At 44.6% G+C, this 12126-nt stretch overlaps 1 protein-coding gene across 2 annotated transcripts in view; it reads right to left on the bottom strand.

Moving 5' to 3' along the window:
- LOC128700274 (lachesin-like) overlaps window positions 1–5813 on the bottom strand; it is a 245371-nt gene extending 239558 nt beyond the window's left edge. For both annotated transcript variants that reach the window (XM_053793331.2, XM_070099964.1), the window contains exon 1: window positions 5399–5813. The gene's annotated coding sequence lies outside the window, so the exon portion shown is untranslated. The remainder of the gene's footprint in view (window positions 1–5398) is intronic.
- Between the last annotated feature and the right edge of the window lie 6313 nt (window positions 5814–12126).

The following is a 12126-nucleotide window of genomic DNA, read 5'->3' as shown; positions in this document are numbered from 1 at the left end:
ATTGTGCCCCCTTGTTGTTGTGTCCCATCTCTGGAAGCTCCTGTTTCTATCCACCTTGTCGATTCCTCTCACTGTTTTACATGCCGTTATAATATCCCCCCCCCCTCTTTTTCCTGTCCTCCAGTGTCATCTGGTCAATTTCCCTTAACCTATCCTTGTAGGATATGCCCCTTAGCTCCAGGACTAGTCTTGTTGCAAACCTTCGCACTTTCTCTAGTTTTCTTTCATGCTTGGCTAGGTGTGGGTTCCAAACTGGTGCTACACACTGTGTGTGTGTTTCACAGGGGTCAGTGTTGGGCCCCTTGTTGTTCACAATCTACATGAACGACATGGATGAAGGAATAAATAGTCATAAGCAAATTTACTGATGACACCAAAATAGGCCATCCAATTCATTCTAATGAAGACATTAGAGCACTACTCCAGGATGATTTGAATAGACTGATACAGTGGTCGGAGAACTGGCAGATGCAGTTTAATATAGACAAATGCAAAGTTCTAAATGTTGTCAGGAAAATAACCATGCCACAAATAAACTAAATAATGTAGATCTTAATATTACGGATTGCAAAAAGGATTTGGCAGTTCTGTTACCAGTAATCTGAAACCAAGACAACCATGCATTAGTATTCACAATAAAGCTAACAGAAGTATAAATAATAGAAGTCCTCAGGTTGTTCTTGAGCTCTATATATCTTTGGTTAGGCCTCATTTAGATTATCCTGCACAGTTTTGGTCACCGTATTACAGAATGGATATAAATGCACTGAACAACGTACAAAGGAGGATGACAAAGTTGATCCCTTGTATCAGAAATCTTCCCTATGAGGATAGACTGAGGGCCCTGAAGCTGCACTTTCTAGAAAGGCGTAGAATAATTAGGGAAGATATGATTGAGGAGTATAAATGGAAAACAGGAATTAATAAAGGGGATGTAAATAGCGTGCTAAAAATACCTAACATGGACAACACTCGCAGCAATGGCTTTAAATTGGAAAAAATCAGATTTCAGGAAGGATTTAGGAAAGCACTGGTTTCGTAATAGAGTTGTGGATGAGTGAAACAAACTCCCGAGTACCGTCATAGAAGCGAAAACATTGTGTAGTTTTAAAAATAGGTTAGATAAATACATGAGTGGGTGTGGGTGGCTGTGAGTTGGGCCTGACTAGCTTGTGCTACTAGGCCCGATGCCGTGCTCCTTCAAATGGAAGTGACTTGAATAGGTGTGTCATTGGTCTAAACCGGGGGGAAATGACATGGAACTGCTTCACATGGGTCAGTTTGCCTGCTGCAGTGTTCCTTCTTTCTTATGTTCTTATGTGTGTGTATGTGTGTGTGTGTGTGTGTGTGTGTGTGTGTGTGTGTGTGTGTGTGTGTGTGTGTGTGTGTGTGTGTGTGTGTGTGTGTGTGTGTGTGTGTGCGTGTGTGTGTGTGTGTGTGTGTGTGTGTGTGTTTGTGTGTGTGTGCGTTTGCGTGTGCGTGTGCGTGTGCGTGTGTGTGTACTCACCTAATTGTGGTTGCAGGGGTCGATTCATAGCTCCTGGCCACGCCTCTTCACTAGTCGCTACTGGGTCACTCTCCCTGAACCATGTGTGTGTGTACTCACCTAACTGTACTCACCTAGTTGAGGTTGCAGGGGTCGAGACTCAGCTCCTGGCCCCGCCTTTTCACTGATCGCTACTAGGTCCTCTCTCTTTCTGCTTCCTGAGCTTTGCCATAACTCGTCTTAAAGCTATGTATGGTTCCTGCCTCCACTACATCACTTGCTAGGCTATTCCACTTCCTGACAACTCTATGACTGAAGAAATACTTCCTAACATCCTTGTGACTGGTCTTCAGCTTCCAACTGTGACCCCTAGTTTCTGTGTCCCCTCTCTGGAACATCCTGTCTCTGTCCACCTTATCCATTCCATGCAGTATTTTGCATGTCGTTATCATGTCTCCCCTGACCCTCCTGTCCTCCAGTGTCGTCAGGCCGATTTCCTTCAACCTTTCTTCGTAGGACATTCACCTGAGCTCCGGAACTAGCCTTGTTTCAAACCTTTGTACTTTCTCTAATTTCTTGACGTGCGTGACCAGATGTGGTGCTGCATTCTCAAGTATGGGCCTGACGTACACAGTGTACAGTGTCTTGAACGATTCCTTACTAAGGTATCGCAACGCTGTTATCAGGTTTGCCAAGCGCCCATTTGCTGCAGCAGTTAACTGGTTGATGTGTGCCTCCGAAGACGTGCTTGGTGTTATGGTCACCCTAAGATGTTTCTCCTTGAGTGAGGTTTGCAGTCTTTGTCCACCTAGCGTATACTCTGTCTGCAGTCTTCTTTGCCCTTCCCCAATCTTCATGACTTTGCATTTGGCGGGGTTGAATTCAAGAAGCTAGTTGCTGGACCACGTGTCCAGCCTTTCCAGGTCTCTATGTAGTCCTGCCTGATCCTCATCTGATTTAATTCTCCTCATTAACTTCACAGCATCTGAGAACAGGGACACTTCAGAGTCTGTCCCTTCCATCATGTCATTCACATATACCAGAAATAGCACTGGTCCTAGGACTGACCCCTGTGGGATCCCGCTCGTCACAGGCGCCCACTGTGATTCCTCATCACGTACCATGACTCGTTGTTGCCTCCCTGTCAGGTATGCAATGATCCACTGCAATGCCTTTCCTGTTATACGCGCCTAATCCTCCAGCTTCTGCACTAATCTCTGTGAGGAACTATGTCGAAGACCTTCCTGCAGTCCAGGAAAATGCAATCGATCTACCCCTCTCTCTCGTGTCTTACTTCTGTTAGTTTGTTATGAAACTCCAGAAGGTTTGTGAAACAGGATTTACCTTCCATGAATCTGTGCTGGTTGTCGTTCATAATCTTGTTCCATTCCAGGTGCTCCACCACTCTCCTCCTGATAATCTACATAACTTTGCATACTATACATGTCAGTGACACTAGCCTGTAGTTTAGTGCCTCGTTTCTGTCTCCTTTCTTAAAAATGGGGTCTACATTTGTCGTCTTCCATACCTCAGGTAGTTGCCCAGTTTCAAGGGATGTGTTCAAGATTGTGGTTAGTGGAACACACAACATCTCTGCTCCTTCTCTAAGGACCCACTGGGAGATGTCCGGTCCCAGCGCTTTTTCGGTATCAAGGTCATTTAGCAGTTTCTACACCTCCTCCTCAGTTGTGTGTATGTCATCCAACAATTGTTGGTACATTCCCTGTCTGTATTCCCCTCTGTGCTGTCTTCCCAGTGCCCTTCCTATGAATTTCGTGTTGAGCTTCTCACATACCTCTTGATCGTTTCTTGCGAGTTCCCCACCTTCTTTCCTCAGCCTCAGTGTGTGTATTCACCTAGTTGTACTCACCTAATTGTGGTTGCATGGGTAGAGACACAGCTTCTGTCCCCGCCTCTTCACTGATCGCTACTAGGTCCTCTCTCTGCTTCCTGAGCTTAGTCATACCTCGTCTTAAAGCTGTGTATGGTTCCTGCGTCCACTACGTCACTTGCTAGGCTATTCCACTTCCTGACGACTCTATGACAGAAGAAATACTTCCTAACATCCCTGTGACTCGTCTGAGTCTTCAGCTTCCAATTGTGACCCCTTGTTTCTGAGTCCCCTCTCTGGAACATCCTGTCTCTGTCCACCTTATCTATTCCACGCAGTATGTGTGTGTGTATGTGTGTGTGTGTGTGTGTGCGTGTGTGTGTGTGTGTGTGTGTGTGTGTGTGTGTGTGTGTGTGTGTGTGTGTGTGTGTGTGTGTGTGTGTGTGTGTGTGTGTGTGTGTGTGTGTGTGTGTGTGTATGTGTATGTATGTGTGTGTGTGTGTGAGTGCGTGCGTGCGTGTGTGTGTGTGTGTGTGTGTGTGTGTGTGTGTGTGTGTGTGTGTGTGTGTGTGTGTGTGTGTGTATGTATGTGTGTGTGTGTGTGTGTGTGTGTGTGTGTGTGTGTGTGTGTGTGTGTGTGTGTGTGTGTGTGTGTGTGTGTGTGTTTGTGTGTGTGTGTGTGTGTGTGTGTGTGTGTGTGTGTGTGTGTGTGTGTGTGTGTGTGTGTGTGTGTGTGTGTGTGTGTGTGTGTGTGTGTGTGTGTGTGTGTGGGTGTGTGTGTGTGTGTGTGGGTGTGTGTGTGTGTGTGTGTGTGTGTGTGTGTGTACTCACCTAATTGTACTCACCTAATTGTGGTTGCAGGGGCCGAGACTCAGCTCCTGGCCCCGCCTCTTCACTGATCGCTACTGGATCCTCTCTCTCTCTGCTTCCTGAGCTTTGTCATACCTCTTCTTAAAACTATGTATGGTTCCTGCCTCCACTACTTCACTTGCTAGGCTATTCCACTTGCTTACAACTCTATGACTGAAGAAATACTTCCTAACGTCCCTGTGACTCGTCTGAGTCTTCAGCTTCCAGTTGTGACCCCTTGTCCCTGTGTCCCCTCTCTGGAACATCCTATCTCTGTCCACCTTGTCTATTCCCCGCAGTATCTTGTATGTCGTTATCATGTCTCCCCTGACCCTTCTGTCCTCCAGTGTCGTCAGTCCGATTTCCCTTAACCTTTCCTCGTACGACATTCCCTTGAGCTCTGGGACTAGCCTTGTTGCAAACCTTTGTACTTTCTCTAACTTCTTGACGTGCTTGACCAGGTGTGGGTTCCAGACTGGTGCTGCATACTCCAGTATGGGTCTAACATACACAGTGTACAGTGTCTTGAACGATTCCTTATTAAGGTATCGGAACGCTATTCTCAGGTTTGCCAGGCGCCCGTATGCTGCAGCGGTTATTTGGTTGATGTGTGCCTCCGGTGATGTGCTCGGTGTTATGGTCACCCCAAGGTCTTTCTCCCTGAGTGAGGTCTGTAGTCTTTGTCCACCTAGCCTATATTCTGTCTGCGGTCTTCTTTGCCCCTCCCCAATCTTCATGACTTTGCATTTGGCTGGATTGAATTCGAGGAGCCAGTTACTGGACCACATGTCCAGCCTCTCCAGGTCTCTTTGCAGTCCTGCCTCATCCTCGTCCGATTTAATTCTTCTCATCAACTTCACGTCATCTGCGAACAGGGACACTTCAGAGTCTATTCCTTCCATCATGTCGTTCACATATATCAAAAATAGCACTGGTCCTAGAACTGACCCCTGTGGGACCCCGCTCGTAACAGGCGCCCACTGTGATACCTCTTCACGTACCATGACTCGTTGCTGCCTCCCTGTCAGGTATTCCCTTATCCATTGCAGTGTGTGTGTGTGTGTGTGTGTGTGTGTGTGTGTGTGTGTGTGTGTGTGTGTGTGTGTGTGTGTGTGTGTGTGTGTGTGTGTGTGTGTGTGTGTGTGTGTGTGTGTGTGTGTGTGTGTGTGTGTGTGTGTGTGTGTGTGTGTGTGTGTGACTTTTATTCCACAACTTGGATATCAAAGACTTACCTTCACCAAGGTGACAGTAGAATGATAACTCCGTTAACAGAGCAATTAATATCAACTTTCACATAAAGTCAGCTCACATCAGAACACATAGAATATTTTCCTTTTCTACATAACGTTAAGTCACCGCCGATGTCGATTTATCATAAGTTGACTCTGAGTTGCCCAGCCACAGAAGCACAACCATTTCATTTTGAAGTTTCCCGAAATTTATTACAGTACACACACAAAAAAAAACGATTATTCGTGCATAATATGGAAGGCGGGGACAGCAGCAGCGGTCGCTGTATGAAGGAGTCACTGTGGGAACCTAGAGGGTGTATTTATAGAGGCAGGGGTGGACGCTATGTGAAGTAGTGAGGATGGAAGCTGGAGTGTAGTGGTGGAGAGCGAGCGGATGCTGTGCTCTCACCACCACTCTCACCAGCCTACTGACTACCACACTCTCTGCCCCACCCCACAACTAACTCTTCTCAGATTCCTTCCATTTTCTTCACTTTCACTTCTGTTTTGTCTTCCTCAATATTTCCCTTTACATACTTTTTTTGCACGTTATTCCTACTTCTTATTGCATTCCTCCTCAAGCACCTTACCATCCTTCTTATGCGTTTATTTTTACTTTTCTGTTTGTTTCGCTGGTTTTATTAAATTCTTTCCAGTTATTTTAACATTATGTCCACCTTTCTGCTTAGTATTTAACATACATCATATTCTCCTTTTCCATTTCATTTTTTTTAGCATCCTCTTCTTTAGTTTTTTCTTAGCACTATTCCCCTCTCCTCCTTTCCACTCACAAGTACACACTCACATTCACATACACACGCACACTTTAATGCAAGCGCCCGCGCTCATGCATGAACATGGACGCGTGCATGGATTGACAAGCACACCCACACGCGTACACATAAAGGGGCAACTACAAAGGTATGAGGAACTTCCTGCAAGATGTTCAGTGGGAGGGAGAACTGACAGGAAAACCAGTAAAAGAAATGATGGACAACAAAATGCAAGGAGGCAGAGGAGAGGTTTGCCCCCAAGGGAAACAGAAATAATGGGAAGACCAGAACGAGTCCTTGGTTCACCCAAAGGTGTAGGGAGGCAAAAACTAGGTGCACTACACAAAGTAAAAAGTACATAAGACAAAGGACCCAGGAAAATAAAGAGATCAGCCAAAGAGCCAGAAACGAATATGCACAGATAAGAAGGGATACTCAGCGACAATACGAAAATGACATAGCATCGAAAGTCAAGTCTGACCCGAAGCTGTTGTATAGCCACATCAGGGGGAAAACAACAGTCAAAGACCAGGTAATCAAGCTGAGGAAGGATGGTGCGGAGTTCACAAGAAACGACCAAGAGGTATGTGAGAAGCTCTACATGAGATTTAAAGAAGTACTTACAGTGGAAACTGGGAGGACTCCAAGAATTCAGAACTAGGAGGTACACCAACAAGTGTTGGATGAGGTACACATAACCGAGGAGGAGGTGAAGAAGTTGCTATGTGAACTTGTTACCACAAAGGCGGTGGGACCAGACATCTCTCCATGGGTTCTTAGAGAGGGAGAAGAGATCCTGTGTGCACTGCTAACAAAAATCTTCAACACACCCATTAAAACTGGGCAATTACCTGAAGGATGGAAGATGGTAAATGTAGTCCCAATTTTTAAAAAATGAGACAAGCACAAGGCATTAAACTACAGACCTGTTTCACTAATGTGTATAGTATGCAAAGTCATGGAGAAGATTATCAGGAGGAGAGTGGGGGAGCACCTGGAAAGAAATGAGCATTTAATCGACAACCAGCATGGTTTCAGAGAAGGAAAATCGTGTGTCACAAACCTACCGGAGTTTTATAACAATGTGACAGAAGTAAGACAAGAGAGAAAGGGGTGGATAGACTGCATTTTCTTGGACTGCTAGAAGGACTTCGACACAGTCCCTCACAAAAGGTTAATGCAAAAGCTAGAGAATCAGGCACACATAACAGGAAAGGCACTGCAATGGATCAGAGAATATCTGACAGGGAGGCAACAACGAGTCATGGTACGTGATGAGGTGTCAGAGTAGGTGCCTGTGACAAGCGGCATTCCACAGGGGTCAGTCCTCGGACCTGTGCTGTTTTTTGGTATATGTGAATGACATAACGGAAGGGATAGACTCAGAAGTGTCATTGTTTGCAGATGATGTGAAGTTAATGAGGAGAATCAATCGGTCGAGGATCAGGCAGGGCTACAAAGAGACCTGGACAAGCTACAAGCCTGGAAGGGCAAAGACGACTGTAGACAGAGTACAGTCTAGGTGGCCGAAGACTGCAAACCTCACTCAAGGAAAAGGATCTTGGGGTGAGTATAATACCGAGCGCATCTCCTGAGGTGCACATCAATTAGATAACTGCTGCAGCGTACGGACGTCTAGCAAACCTAACGATAGTGTTCCGGTACCTCAGTAAGGAATCGATCAAGATTCTGTACATCATATATGTCAGGCCCATACTGGAGTATGCAGCACCAATTTGGAATCCACACCTGGTCAAGCACATTAAGAAATTAGACGAAGTGCAAAGGTTTGCAAGAAGACTAGTCCAAGAGCTAAGGGGATTGTCCTATGATGAAAGATTAAGGGAAATTGGCCTGACGAAGGACAGGAGCAGGGGAGACGTGATAACGACGTATAAAATACCTTAGGTTGAAATACCCCATGCGCATGATGTTTGGTGTGGGAACTGGAAGATTTTCCAGACAGTGGTCTATTTTCAGAAGTTGTTCCTGGAATTGTTGGGAAGTTGCATCCAGAGGCTTGTACACAACGACAATGACCAGGTTTTGGTTCTCAGTCTTTACTTCCGAGCATGTCAGTGACTCTGTGATATACAGGCCATAAAATTTAACCCCCCACCCCTCCCTTTTGCCTGTTCACTTTGTCACATCTGTATAGGTTATAATCTGGTATCCATATTTCATTGTCAAAGTGATCCTTTATGTGGGTCTCTGTGAAAACCACTAACATTGCATTTGACTCTGTAAACAGTACACGGATAAAAGGTGTTTTGTTGCTCGTTGCTGGCTTTAGACTCTGTATATTTGCAAAGATGAATATCGTCGTATTGGTGGTATAGGGGGGAGGGTATGTCTTTTTTCCTGGCACTAATATCAACTGTTATGGAATGGAGGCCATTGACTGTGATTGCAATCCAGAAATGATCGGAGTTGGTGTACGATTTCTATCATTTCCTGGCAGCTCTTCTTCCTTCCTGGCGCTAAAAAAAAAAAAAAACCTCTCTGGAGTGGTTATGGCTACCCACGTTTTCCCATGGTCTGGATGTTCTGTATCTTCTTTACCCTTTAGGTGGTGTGCCTGGCAATATAAGTTATAACACTGTCTTTCCTGAACCGAAGAGTGAAACATTTCAGAGTGGAAAAGCTTACCGGAAGGAAGGTTGTATTTTCCTGTTGTCTTATGGGACGGCATTTTCTGGGGTGGTCAAAGTTGCACATCTCATCTCTTTTTCCAGATATTCCATGACTGCAGATACCTAATGCATAGAATTTGCATAGGTCTGATTTCTGTTTTCTTTGGTTTTTCCTGACTGAATGCCCTACTGGTGCGTGTTTTCTGTCTCTTTACTATCTTTAGCACTTGTGCTAACAATGGAGCCTTCACCAATATTTTCTGGAATTTTATCTTCACTATTCTTTGGGGCATTTCCTTGTTTACTATCTCTAGTGTTATTGCTAGTTTGCAGTATTGGGTTTTGCATGTCCTTGTCTGCACCTTTTTCCCTACTAGAGCTCCTGTCTCACTCCAGGCCATGAACTTTCATTTCTGTATTACTGCAGTTACTGTCTACCAGGACAGCATCTGCAAATTGGCAATACCACCATCTGGCCCAGTCCTTTCGTTTTCCCATCTGTTATAGAAAGTTGTCAGATTTTCTATGAAGGCTGTTTTGATGTTTCCATCTTTTAATACCAATGTGATTTTTTCCACAGTTGGTTCTCACTTGGACATACCCAAAAACACTTTCCTGATTTAATATCTCCTGTAGATGATTCCTGAATATCTGCACAAGATGTGTAGGCTCATTTCCCACAAAAGTTGCACGTAATCCATGTAGAAGCCTGTTTGTTGCTACGGCTTACAGCTTTTCATCTCATCCCCTGCATCCATCAGCCTTACTAGAAAAGCTGTAATCCTTCTCCCTGAAAGCTGGCTGCCTTGGATCAAACGTGTAGCGCATGCTACACGCCAAGGTATTGTCCAGTGTGGGTAGATTGGTAAAGCACTGCGTACCTTGTCCTAAGGTTCGTAGGTTCGAGTCTCCTTCAGCCAGAGATCAGTGTTTGTGTATATTTCGCATGCTCTCGCGAATTCCTTGCATTGTTCAAATCTCTAGTAAGGCTGATGCATGCAGGGGATGAGATGAAAAGCTGTAAGCCTTCTCTCTGAAAGCTGGCTGCCTTGGATCAAACGTGTAGCGCATGCTACACGCCAAGGTATTGTCCAGTGTGGGTAGATTGGTAAAGCACTGCATACCTTGTCCTAATGTTCGTAGGTTCGAGTCTCCTTCAGCCAGAGATCAGTGTTTATGTATATTTCGCATGCTCTCGCGAATTCCTTGCATTGTTCAAATCTCTAGTAAGGCTGATGCATGCAGGGGATGAGATGAAAAGCTGTAAGCCTTCTCTCTGAAAGCTGGCTGCCTTGGATCAAACGTGTAGCGCATGCTACACACCAAGGTATTGTCCAGTGTGGGTAGATTGGTAAAGCACTGCATACCTTGTACTAAGGTTCGTAGGTTCGAGTCTCCTTCAGCCAGAGATCAGTGTTTCTATATATATATATATACATATATATATATATATATATATATATATATATATATATATATATATATATATATATATATATATATATATATATATATATATATATATATATATATATATATTTGTTTATTATTTTATTATCACACTGGCCGATTCCCACCAAGGCAGGGTGGCCCGAAAAAGAAAAACTCACCATCATTCACTCCATCACTGTCTCGCCAGAAGGGTGCTTTACACTACAGTTTTTAAACTGCCACATTAACACCCCTCCTTCAGAGTGCAGGCACTGTACTTCCCATCTCCAGGACTCAAGTCCGGCCTGCCGGTTTCCCTGAACCCCTTCATAAATGTTACTTTGCTCACACTCCAACAGCACGTCAAGTATTAAAAACCATTTGTCTCCATTCACTCCTATCAAACACGTTCACGTATGTGTGCTGGAAGTCCAAGCCCTTCGCACATAAAACCTCCTTTACCCACTCCCTCCAACCTTTCCTAGGCCGACCCCTACCCCTCCTTCCTTCCACTACAGACTGATACACTCTTGAAGTCACTCTGTTTCGCTCCATTCTTTCTACATGTCCGAACCACCTCAAAAACCCTTCCTCGTGTAAAGTAAAAGGACACAAGTGCAACTAATGTGACATTTTATTGTGGGAACGTTTCGCTCTCCAGGAGCTTTATCAAGCCACATTAGTTGCACTTGTGTCCTTTTACTTTACATATTGTCTGTAATTCTACCAACTTTATTACAACTCTTCCTCAGCCCTCTGGACAACAGTTTTGGCAATCCCGCACCTCCTCCTATCTTCCAAACTACGAATTCTCTGCATTATATTCACACCACACATTGCCCTCAGACATGACATCTCCACTGCCTCCAGTTTTCTCCTCGCTGCAACATTCATCACCCATGCTTCACACCCATATAAGAGTGTTGGTAAAATTATGCTCTCATACATTCCCCTCTTTGCCTCCAAGGACAAAGTTCTTTGTCTCCACAGACTCCTAAGTGCACCACTCACCCTTTTCCCCCTCATCAATTCTATGATTCACCTCATCTTTCATAGACCCATCCGCTGACACGTCCACTCCCGGGTTCAATCCCGGCCGGGGGTATGATCTGAATACATTCACCTCCTCCATACTCTCTCCCTCCAATCTGATATCCAATCTTTCATCACCTAATCTTTTTGTTATCCTCATAACCTTACTCTTTCCTATATTCACTTTTAATTTTCTTCTTTTGCACACCCAACCAAATTCATCCACCAATCTCTGCAACTTCTCTTCAGAATCTCCCAAGAGCACAGTGTCATCAGCAAAGAGCAACTGTGACAACTCCCACTTTATGTGTGATTCTTTATCTTTTAACTCCACGCCTCTTGCCAAGACCCTCGCATTTACTTCTCTTACAACCCCATCTATAAATATATTAAACAACCACGGTGACATCACACATCCTTGCCTAAGGCCTACTTTTACTGGGAAATAATCTCCCTCTTTCCTACATACTCTAACTTGCGCCTCACTATCCTCGTAAAAACTCTTCACTGCTTTCAGTAACCTACCTCCTATACCATACACCTGCAACGTCTGCCACATTGCCCCCCTATCCACCCTGTCATACGCCTTTTCCAAATCCATAAATGCCACAAAGACCTCTTTAGTCTTATCTAAATACTGTTCACTTACATGTTTCACTGTAAACACCTGGTCCACACACCCCCTACCTTTCCTAAAGCCTCCTTGTTCATCTGCTATCTTATTCTCCGTCTTACTCTTAATTCTTTCAATAATAACTCTACCATACACTTTACCAGGTATACTCAACAGACTTATCCCCCTATAATTTTTGCACTCTCTTTTGTCCCCTTTGCCTTTATACAAAGGAACTATGCATGT

The sequence above is a fragment of the Cherax quadricarinatus genome, chromosome 71, assembly GCF_038502225.1.
Source record: "Cherax quadricarinatus isolate ZL_2023a chromosome 71, ASM3850222v1, whole genome shotgun sequence".
In the NCBI taxonomy this organism is placed as follows: Eukaryota; Metazoa; Arthropoda; class Malacostraca; order Decapoda; family Parastacidae; genus Cherax; species Cherax quadricarinatus.
Note: the sequence above shows the minus strand (reverse complement) of the source record. Positions and strands in the feature narration are given on the sequence as shown.